A 12,138-nucleotide genomic window follows, 5' to 3' on the forward strand; every position below is an offset into this window, starting at 1 on the left:
CGCTTTTCCTAATAGTCCTAGAATGAAATAGATTAGTTACCAGGTGTTTATTGTGCCAGTGTAAATTGTAATTTACCAAAGGAAAATACATTATTTTCTTGGTCTTGCCAAAAAAGTTCCCTTGAAAGAACGTTTACCAATAAGTAAAACCTCCAAATTACCAGTAAAAATTAATTAATTAATTAATTTAATTTAATTTAATTAATTTTAATTTTTTTTTTTTTCAGAGACAGAGTCTCCCTCTGTTGCCCAGGCTGGAGTGCAGTGGCTTGATCTCGGCTCACTGCAACCTCCACCTCCCGGGTTCCAGCAATTCTCATGCCTCAGCCACCCGAGTAGCTGGGACTACAAGTGCACGCCACCATGCCCGGCTGATTTCTGTATTTCTTTTTTTTAATAGAGACAGAGTTTCACTATGTTGGCCAGGCTGGTCTTGAACTCCTGACCTCAAGTGATCTGCCCGCCTCGGCTTCTCAAAGTGCTGGGATTACAGGCATGAGCCACTGCACCCAGCCTATTTTTAATATTTTTATTTAAATATATGTAATTAAGGATATTCTATATACTTATTTATAGTTAAAAGATATTGTATCAAAATATATTCAAAATAATCTTATTTTCTTCCCTGTTTCTTGAACTCCGTTCCTGCCCTCTTCCCATAGAAAATCGTTTTAATTTGTTTTTTTTTAATCAATCCAGTGTTTATTTTGGCTAACGTAAACATATGTATATTTATGAGCGTGTTGCTTATGTGTATTTGCATATATATGGGGAGAATTTATTCCTTTCTAATAGTTAGCAATAATATTGGTAGTATTATTTTCAAATTTTTATATATTGTAGGATAATATAAATAAGTCATTATGGTATGATAAAAAATAAAGAATTTTAGCGTAAAATGAAAGAGATAAAAGTGTAAAATACAGTGATGTCAACCAAGTGACAGAACAAGAAGCCCCAGACCCTTCTTCCTCCTACAGAAACACCAATTCTACAATAATACGCTGACCAATTCCCTTTATGAGAAACCTAGAAAACCGTTCAGAGACTCTTGCACCTCGGGTGAGTACAAAACCAACCACATCAAAGCAAGTAGGAAAACTTACGGCACTCTCTCAGGGTACTTCCTCCCTCTGGCCAAAATGCTTTACATTTAAGAGAAAACTCCCAGCTCCCAGCTGTTCCTTGGGAGAGAAAGAGAAGACTGGATGGTACACGCAATATTCTGACGTTTTTGGCAGCTGAGCAAAAAATCGGCTTCTGTCTTGCCATTCTTGGAGGCTAACAAGACCCAGCATACTCTTCACAACTGGGGACCACTGAGCACAGAAGTTCTGGGTGGCATGCTGCCGCTCCACAGGACCTGCAGCTCAGCAGGCAGAAGTTGATACACCTTGGTGACTTCTCCCTCAGAAGGAAAGAGAAGAGTGGAATATGAATACAGCATTCTAGTTTTTTGCAGGCCTGCCCAAGGAACTGGTTTCCATCTCTCCTTCTCGCAGCACACACAAGACCAGGCATACTCTAGATGCCTGCGGGCCACTGAGAACAAAGAAATTGCCGGGCAGTGCGCTGGTGCTCCAGAAAACCTGTGATACAGCAGACAGACACCAGAGGGAGCAAGAGAATACAAGTATCTAAAAAAAAAAAAAAAAAAAGAAACCAGTAAACCCCTGAATGAGGAATCTAACCGTGCAAGTCCAGGGAAGATATAACCACAGAAAAGACTTGAGAGGCTTCCAGAACTTCTAGCCAGGCTGACTGGTGAAAGTCTTCTCTTGTACGGGGCTGGTCTGTAAAAGCTGGGAGAGGTGACAGTCTTTAAAAATGTGTGGATGCCAAAACAAAGTTACAAAAAACACGAAGAAACGAGGAAATGGCCCAATAAAAGGAACAAAATAAATCTCCAAAAGCTGACCCTAAAGAGGAAGCATATTACATTGAAAAAGAGTGAAGAAAGCCTGAGAAACTTAGGGGATACTGTCAAGAGGATCAATATTCATATTATGGGATGCCTAGAAGAAAAGACAGAGAAAGTGGCAGAAAATTTATTTAAAAAAATAACGACCAGAAACATTACAAATCTGGGGAAGGAAATAGCCGCCCAGATTCAAGAAGCCCAACAAGTACCAAATGAGTTAAAGCAGCAAAAAAAAAAAAAAAAAAAAAAAAAGGTTCATCACATACAAGGGAAATTCATAAGATGGTCAGTGGATTTTTTTTAAGCAGAAACCTCCAGGCCAGAAGAGAATGAGATGATATATTCAAAGTGCTGAAAGAAAAAAGCTGCCAACCATGAATACTGTATCTGGCAAAACCTTCCTCCAAAAATGAAGGAGAAGAAGACTTTCCCGGAAAAGCAAAAGCAAGGGAGGTCATCATCACTAGACCTACCTTACAAGAAATGCTAAATTTAGTCCATCAAGGTGAAATAAGATGATCAAAGAAGGACAAATATTACATGAATACATTTATATGAGGCATCTGAAGTAGTTAAACTCGTTGAAGCAGAAAGTAGAATGGTGGTTGCCAGGGGCTGGGGGAAAGGGGAAGTGGTGAGTTGCTGTTCAATGAGTATAAAGTTTCACTCATGGAAGACAAAAAAGTTCTAGAGATCTGCTGTGCAATAATGGGCTTATAGTAAATGATACTGTACTGTTCACTTTTAAAAGTTGCTAAGAGGGCAGATCTCATGTTCTAATTTAAAAAGCGTAAAGTGAAAGTACAAATTCTTTAATGTTAAATTTACACTGGAAGTGTCAATATGAATTCATGATAGTTTTTATTTTTCAAAAATACATATTTCCTTGCCCTGTTCATTAAAAATATCTAAAAGCAATGAAAATCTATATGCTCTACATACCATTCTTCTTGTTTTTTTCACTTAATATATGCAAGAGATCATTCTATCTTAGCCTATGGATGTTTTATTGAGTTACAATTTATATATCATAAACTTGACCCACTTTAAATATACAATTGGATGATTTTTAGTAAATTCCTTTTTACTAAGTTGCACATTCTTAATCCAGTTTTAGGACATTTTCATCACCCAATAAGATCTCTAATTCCCTTTAACAGTTAATCCATTTTGCTATCCCCAGTCCCACTAATCGATCTTCTGTCTCTATAAATTTGCCTTTGACATCTGCATAGTGTTCAACTGTACAGATGAATAATAATTTATTCAACCAGTCCTCTCCTGGCAGACATTAGTTTCTTATATTTTGCTACTACAAATAATAACAGAGTGAATAACTTTAAATCATTTCATTTCATGTGAACAAATTATTTCATATTTTTACTATATTATACCTAAATGTACGTTGAGGTAGATTCTTAGAAATGAAATTGCTAAGTAAAGGATAAATGTATATGTAATTTTGCTACCTGTTACCAAATTCCTCTCTATAGAAGTTGTTTTATTTGCATTCTCAATAACAATATATAACAGAGTGTCTGTTTCCTCACAGTCTTATCAATTGAGAAGGCAGTGAACTTTGAATTTTGTCAGTCTGCAATGTAAGAAGCATATCTTGGAGAATTTTAGTTTGCATTGCTGTTATATTAAGTATATTTGAGTACATTTTTGTGTGTTTAAGAGTCATTTTCATGTCTTCTGTGAAATATTTGTTCATATATTTTGCCCATTTTGCTGTAGGATTGTTGATCTCTTTTCCATCTTGGAAATTTTTAAATATTAGATTTTTTTGGTAAAAAATGCATACATATATTTCCCTTGTGCTGTTTTCCTTTTTTTTTTTGCCACGCATAGAATTTTTAACATATCATATTATATATTGATATTTTCTCCATGACTTCTGAATTTTGAGACAGTTTTTTCCTGCTTAAAGATTATAAAGCTATTCATCCATGTTTCCTTCTTGTTCTTTAATGCCACAATACCTGATGTTAGCAGGACTTAGTGCTTCATTTAGTAAGAAACTGTCTTTCGTGCTAAGAAATACATATTTCTTTTTCTTTTTTTTTTTTTTTTTTTTTTTGAGACAGGGTCTTGCTCTGCTGTCATCCAGGCTGGAGAGCGGTGGCATGATCACAGCTCACTGCGGCCTTGACCACCTCGGGCTCAGGTGATTCTCCCACAGCAGCCTCCTGAGCAGCTGGGACTACAGGCACAAATCATTACTCCCAGCTAACATTTCTGTATTTTTAGTAGAAACAGGGTTTCGCCATATTGGCCAGGCTGGTCTTAAACTTCTGGCATCAAGCAATCCACTCACCTTGGCCTCCCAAAGTGCAGGGATTACAGGCATGAGCACCATGCACTGCCATATCTCATATTTTAAAAGAACCAATTTGATACGGTTTGGATCTGTGTCCCTGCCTAAATCTCATGTGACATTGTAATCCTCAATGTTGGAGGTGGGGCCTGGTGGGAGGTGATTGGATCATGGGGGTAGATCCTTCCTGAATGGTTTAACACCACCCCCTCGGTGCTGTTCTTATGACAGTGAGTTCTCATGAGATCTGGTTGTTTAAAAGTGTGTAGCACCTTCCTCCTCCCTCTCTCTCTCTTACTCCTACTCCTGCCATGTAAGTAGTGCCTGCTCCCTCTCCTGCTTCCTCCATGATGTATTTCCTGAAGCCTCCCCAGGAGCCAAGCCAGCTTCATGCTTCCTGTACAGCCTACAGAACCGTGAACCAATAAAACCTATTTTATTTATAAATTATCCAGTCTCAGGTATTTATAGCAATGCAAGAATGGACTGATACACTATTAATTCTTATTTTATTGAATTTTTTAAAATGAGAAATAGGTGTTTAATATTGTCTAATGTCTTTTCCATATTCATGGAGATGATTATATTAACCATCTTTATATTTTTCAGTGAACTACACTTGGATATTATGGATTTTTTGAATGTGCTGATAGATTCTATTTGTTACTGTTTTTGAGATTTTTTAATCAACATTAGTAAGTATGAGATATTGGTTTATTTTTGTACAATCATTATCAGAGGTTGATATGAATATCACATTTATAGAACTAGAAATCTGGAAGTTTCCCTTCTTTTTCTATCTGGAGCACTTTAAGAAAAATTGGTATCTAAACATTAAAAGTTTGGTAGAATTCCCTATGAAATCATCTAGTAGTCCCTGTCTTTTCATTGAGGAAAATGCTCAAGATTCTATTTTGTCTGCAATAACTGATTTGTTTAGACTTTCTTTACCACTGGGGTTAGGTTGGGTCATTATATGTTCCTAAACAGTTTTAATTTTATCTAAGTTTTTAGTATTATTATATAGTTGCACAATAATGATTTTTAAAAGTTTTTCTCTGTTTCACTGGATAATTTCTCCTTTATTATGCTTATTTAATTGGTGCCTTTCCTTTACTAAATTTAGTTGTCTAGGTTTTATTTTTTCAAATAATCAATTTATTCATTTCTCTGATTTTCTTTCTATTGCTTTTCTCTTTTCTAATTTATTTCTAATTTTATCTTTGTTAATTTTTCCTTTTGTCTTTCTTTTGGTTGACTTTGTTGAGCACTTTTAGCTTTGGGGTTAAAATTTTAATTTATTTATTTTATCATTTTTGATATAGATATTAAAGGATATAAATTTTCCTAAGAAAATTTACTACTTTAACAGTTTTCCATAGATTTACTTTATGTGTTTGCTATTACTTTCTATAAATTTTGCAGCTTTGTTTTATGTTTCCTCTTTGATCCAAGAGTTGTTTCACGAAAGTTTAAAAACATTTTTTTTTTTTTTTTTTTTTTTTGAGACAGAGTCTCGCTTTGCCACCTAGGCTGGAGTACAGTGCCGTGATCTCGGCTCACTGCAAGCTCTGCCTCCCGGGTTCACACCATTCTGCCTCAGCCTAACAAGTAGCTGGAACTACAGGTGCCTGCCACCATGCCTGGCTAATTTTTTGTATTTTTAGTAGAAATGGGGTTTCACCGTGTTAGCCAGGATGGTCTTGATCTCCTGACCTTGTGATCTACCCACCTCGGCCTCCCAAAGTGCTGGGATTACAGGCGTGAGCCACTGCGCCCAGCCAGAAAACTTAAAATTTTTACAGGGTTGGTATCTTCTAAACAATTTGTATTTTCTTACAGATTTCTAGTTTTATTAAATTTTGATTAGAAAATCTTTCTCGAATTATTTTACTTTCTGGAATTTGTTGAGGCCTTACTTGTGGTCTAGTCCAGTTAGTTTTTATAAATATACAAGTGCACTGAACAAGGAATATTCTTTAATTTAGAGGAAAATAATATATTGCTATCCAGTTGCTTATTGATTTTTTGTTTGTATTTTCTATATTTTTATCGTTTTTTGTCCACTTATTTACCTATTTCATAAAAAGATGTGGCAAAGTCTCCTGATATTAGAGTGTCTCTATTTTCCCTTCCATTTCCTGTAGTATCTCCTTTGTAACTGTTGCTATTGTGTCATTTGTTATGAATTGCAGACTTTAGCTTCAAGAAGTGTACTTCTTTGTCTTAGTTGATGTTTTCTGGCCTGAATTTTACCTTTTCTGATATCAAAATTGTAACTCCTGCTTCATTTTTATTTGCATTTACCTGTTGTATATTCACCCATCCTTTTAATTTTAACCTTTTGTTTGTTTCAAGTTTCAGTTATGTATTAATCAGTGTAATCTCCAACATATTCATCAAAATGATTTCATACATCTAGAGGAGAACTATTTCCTGGTTATGTAGAAAATTGTGCAGATGGCTTCTGGAAGACTTTCATTCTAAAGCAGCTTTATTTCATTTAAATATCTGGACCTTCTTTCTTCAGTTTGCTGTAATCTACATTCATTGAGTAAAACTTGTATTGATCATTGGGACCCCATTTGTTCCAGGGCTCTGGGTTCTTTCTGTCCCAGCTAACATCTGTATTGAACGATGCCAGATGCAAGACAAATTGTGCTGCTCCAGTACCTCCAGCTCCAATAAATGTAAAGAGGGGGATCAAGCTCGGATGCTTCTTGGCCTGACTGAGAATCTAGCGGAGCATGTTTGTGGCAGAGGCCTCTGACTCAAAAGGAAAGGAAAAGCCTAGCCACCAGGCCCTGGGCTAAGTAGTATCTCAATTTTAACCTTTTGAATTTGCTTATTTCAATTGTGTCTCTTGAATACAGCATAGTGTAGGGTTAGCCTTGTTAGTCAATATGAAAATTTATTTTAGTAATCAAGATAAGCTGTTACTTTTATTAATATTATAGATACGTTTGCTTTCAGTATTATCATATTGTTGTATGTTACATTTGCCACATACTATGTGGTCTCTTTTCCTTCCTATTTATTTTCCTTTAGTGTTTAGGAAAGTGTGTATATTTATTGAAGTCCTTACATTTATACTAACATGTTTATATAATATCTTTAGTCACCTCTATAGTAACTCACTGTCTTTTGGTTCTCTAATATGTGGAGTACTAAAGTTAGCTAGTACTAGCTAAAAAGGCAGAGTCACAAGGGACAAAGTAAACAAAGGTACAAGGAAGAATCCTTTTTGAATGGGTTTGTAAGCGTAGCAAGCCTCCTGAGGCAGCTCAGAGGAGACTGGTACAATTGTGAAGCATTGTACTGGCCTGAAGTTGCTTACACCATCACTACCTAGTCCAACAAGATAAGAAACAGTGAACAAGATCAGAATGTGGACTCTCTAAATAGGATGGGGCCATTATCAGGGAAAGAGCATAGAAGAGATTCATATGCAAAAAAGCTGATATCAAAAAGACACTTCAAAATCTTGCTTGGGTTTGGCTTCATTAGTTAGAGATTCTCACCAAAAATTCCTTAATTCCAGACCCAGAGCAAGCATCCTATGATTCCATTTTTAATCTAAACTGCCAGCTTGCCAAATTTTAAACCTATTCAATTATTCTTGGAAATAGAAAATGAAGTTTGGATTAAATTGTATTGAGGCCACCGTTAGTATCAAAGAGGTCTTTTCCACAGAACATCCTGACAAAGTTTTTGGTAACTAATGATGAGTTATAAGAAATGTTGATGGTACAGGCCCAGAACTCAGCAAAGACCAAACGTTTATAATGGTTTAATTTCCAATCACAATTTTTTCTTCTCCTTATGCCTTCTCAGTACCCACACCATGCCATGTCCTTGTGAAAGTGCTTCGTCAGGGTCAAATTGGCTAACTTGACATGCTGGTAGTGAAAAGATTAAAAGCAGATGGCAAGAGGCAGAAGAAGGAAAAAGAATACTTCTTCATGTATTCATTCATCACTTATTAAGAGTAAACGAATTGCAAGTTACTGATCTAGTGCTGTACTAGACTCTCTTTGAACGAGGTGAACGAAGCAACTCAGGTTGCAAAGTGAGCGATCTAAGGCATAGTCCCTCACAGCACCCAATTGTAATATTGGAGAGATTGAAGTTTTAACCTGTGTAAATCGTTTACAATGGTGTCATTGCAGGACCTCAGGGAATAATTGCTAGTATTTCTATCCAGTATGAACTTCTATTAGTATTGGACCAAGAGGAAGGAGTTTAGCACACATGTGTCTGTGAAGAAAAGCATGCCTCATTTTGTCCTCTGAGATAGGCTATTTATCAAAAATAACAACAACAAAAATATAATCAATTTACCAGTCTGGAATGTTGTAATAATTTACTAATTGATGATACTGTAAAGTGCTTTTAAAATATCAAGTAAAACACAAATTCTAAATATTGTGTAATAACTTCCTTTGATTAGCATCTTCCATACACAATAATGTAACTTAATTTATTTAAACAATACAAAGTCAAGTAATAGAAAACAGAGGAAGAAATAAATTAAGAGGCATAGTCCAAAGAGAAGGGCCTATTTTCAGATGAGATTTGAAAAAAGATGGTGAGTCAATGAGGCAGAGAGACACTAGGAAGCTGTTCTACTTGAGAAAAGATATAGACAAGGTCTCTCCTTAGACAATCTGCTACGTTCTCTTGGTACCTAATTAAAACATTAAATGCATCAGCATCTCAAATAACATGAATGTTAATGGCGATCACTGCTGAGACACAAAAGAGCACTTAATTACCCTTTGGGAGAGTAAATGCCATCATTACTGAGAATTGTTAAAGTCATATAAAAGTTGAAAAATGCAGTAAGTTGTGGCTGCTAACAATGAAGATCTGTGCTCCCCTCCTAGAGTCTAAGTTGCTGCAGGGACGCACCTGTCCAGCCAGGAACTACATTTTCCAGACGCCTTGCATCCAAAAGGGGCCAGTGGCTAGTCTGGCTGATGAAATATAATTTGTGCTATTTCCAGACTCAGGTGGATAATTAGCAGTTATGCATTTACTATAATCATTTTCCTTCCCACAGTAACCCTGAAACAGACATGCTGAAGATAATAGCATAAAGAAAAAGAAGGATCCTGAATCCCAGAACCTCTACTTAAACAAAGAAACCCATGAGAGCTGCCCAGCTAGCAACATCCACGTTGGACCAAGCATTAGTGATAAATAAAGTTTTATTTGCTAAACCACTGGTATTTCAGGGTTGTTCATTACCTACCATCCCTAGTAATATATTACTATCACTAGTAATATATTTTTATTTTGGAAGTCAGATTTTTGAACTAAACATGCAGTTATGAGAATGAATAAGTATTATAGACTATGAAAAGAAAAGAATGAAGGGATGGGGGAAAAAGAAAAAGTTCTAGTTGGAAGAATAAATACGTAAAGTGGAGAAGTGAGAAAATATGATCAGGTAGTCAGGATGTCTGGAGTGAAGAGATAGACAATGGTCTATTTTTAAATATAGCAGAGAGGTCAGATAAGGTTCCTTACAGTGCTTTGAATTTAGGAACCAGCATGTCATAATTTCCTTTAGTGAAAGCAATTTTCATTAAGTATTGGTAGACTAAGTCACACTGCAGTGGATTGAGGACTGAAAGGGAACTGAAGTAGAGAAAGGAAATGTAAAATACTTTTTCAAGAAACTTGGCATTAAAAGGGAAGAAAGATATAGGAGGGTAGCTAGAGGAAGCTGTAAGGATGAAGGACAGTCTTGTTTTGTTATATTTGGTTTTAAGATTGGGAGTGACTGGTGGATACTTAAATGCTAGTGGAAAAGCTACAGCAGAACAGGTATCATGTGAGATGCAGAAGAGTTCCCTGAGAAAATGAGAGAGGCTGGTACAAAGTATTTGTTGAGAGCCTTGCCTTAAAGGCAGAAAAGGCACTTCTTCCCCTCAAACACAAGGCAAGAAAAGGTGGGGCTGTGAACTGTGGGAAGAATGGCTGCCTACTCCTACTATGAGAATTGCAAAGAATTTGGAAAACATAGGCAAGAATTCTTCAATCAAAAAGGAAAAGAAATGGCAGTAATATTGAGATAATGTGCATACAATTAAGAGTTAAAAATATATAAAAACAAGATAATAATAAAACTATAAGAATATAGATATGCAGATAGATTCATATAGAATACAGATGTGTGAAATGTAGTAAATAAAATATATAGGGTAAAATAGATAGCTGTTTCATAGATACTGGCAATATATTTGAGACTCATTTTGCAGATATTCTTAGTTAAGTGAAGAAGAAGAAAACTAATTATTATCAAGGGAATACAACATGCCAGATAGTGGGCTGGTTTTATAAATTTTCTCCATCTATTCTAATCACAATTCCATGAGGTATCATTTCCATTTTTTTTAACTTGAGTAAACTGAAGTTCAATTGACAGTTATTAAGTAAAAAAGATTCAAACTTACATCTGTCTGACTTAAAAACTCTGTTCTCATTGTACTTCAAAACTACCATTGCCTTAGTCAAGGAAAGAACATTCATTTTGGAGACAAACAAATCCGAATTTCTATATGATTCCCACGTCTTACTTCTTATATTGTCAACTTTCTGAGAACAAGGTCTTGTTCACCTTTGTATCACTTATGCGCAGCACAGTGCTTGAATTATTGAAGCTGCCCAATAAGTGAATGTAGTATTAAATTTAATTTCTTTATGACTATTTCAATATTCACAGCAGGATAAAATTAAAATATTACAAAGAAAGACAAATGAAAGATAAAATTTAAAGTAAAACTTAAGAAATAACTAAGATGGAAAAGTAATAGGCAGTATAGATTACTTAAAGTGTTATAATAATTGCAAGGGTAATTTGAGTGATTTAAACATGATGGTAACGATGGAGTTTATGCCACTGTGGGTGGACAAGAATAGCACATTTCTGCTCTATAGTAGACCCTAATATTTTTAAGTGGGTGCACTCAAAAAGTCAAAACAATGTATTATTGTCAATTAATCACTATCCAATATTCCAAAAATACTTTCTTTTCCTCAAAACCTATATTTAATTTTAAAATTTCATTTCCATGTTCGTATTGTAAATGATTTTTACTTACATTGGTTTTAACCCCTTTTCAGACTTCAGTTGGGAAACTCAAAGAGCCTTCCTTTCAAAAATCAGATATTAACATAGACAATTTTAACAACATAGAGTTAAGAGTTTGAAACTAAAATAAAGCATATTCTAACAAAAGTTTACAGTTTTAGGTATCAAAGGAAATCATAATATGCATAATGCACAACAAGCAACATTTGCAAACTACATGTACAGTATGGGTACATCTGCTATAATATTTCATTTGAATACTATCTTTGTATTATGCACTCAGCATGTCAAGTAGCACCATCTTTTTCACTACCCCCAAATAACAAAATATTTAAGATGCTTCACTTTAAATTTATAATCAACAAAGCTCCAAAGCCAAAAATTATAGGAAAAGGGAATGGTGTGAGCTGAAGTTAAAATATTAGATTTTATTCATTTATTCAAAAATTAATGTATTGCTTTGATAAAATGATCACAAAGAAAAACATTTAGTGATTGCTAGTATGATGGCCATCTTAAAAACCACATTTCACTTTTAAATACTACTACTAATAATATCTAAAGATAAGAAAATCATCATACTTAACACTTTCTTCTGCCTTTCATTTTATTTTGTGTTAATTAACTATTATTTGGGGGCTGTCACCATTTACCACATTTATATTCTGTCCTATTGCAATAATTCCCACAGACATTTAGTCTTCACTTTATGTTGAAATGAAGTGGCACATACCTCAATTGCTTTTACCAGATTTTCTCCATTCCTGGTTTCTCTATTTTAACTCATTATATGGCTGG

At 35.0% G+C, this 12,138-nt stretch overlaps 1 pseudogene; it reads right to left on the bottom strand.

The window, feature by feature from the left end:
* Nucleotides 1-6,744: 6,744 nt before the first annotated feature.
* On the bottom strand, nt 6,745-6,990 carry LOC129042085 (cytochrome c oxidase subunit NDUFA4-like; annotated as a pseudogene).
* Between the last annotated feature and the right edge of the window lie 5,148 nt (nt 6,991-12,138).

The sequence above is a fragment of the Pongo pygmaeus genome, chromosome 7 (assembly GCF_028885625.2).
Source record: "Pongo pygmaeus isolate AG05252 chromosome 7, NHGRI_mPonPyg2-v2.0_pri, whole genome shotgun sequence".
NCBI classification, from domain to species: Eukaryota; Metazoa; Chordata; class Mammalia; order Primates; family Hominidae; genus Pongo; species Pongo pygmaeus.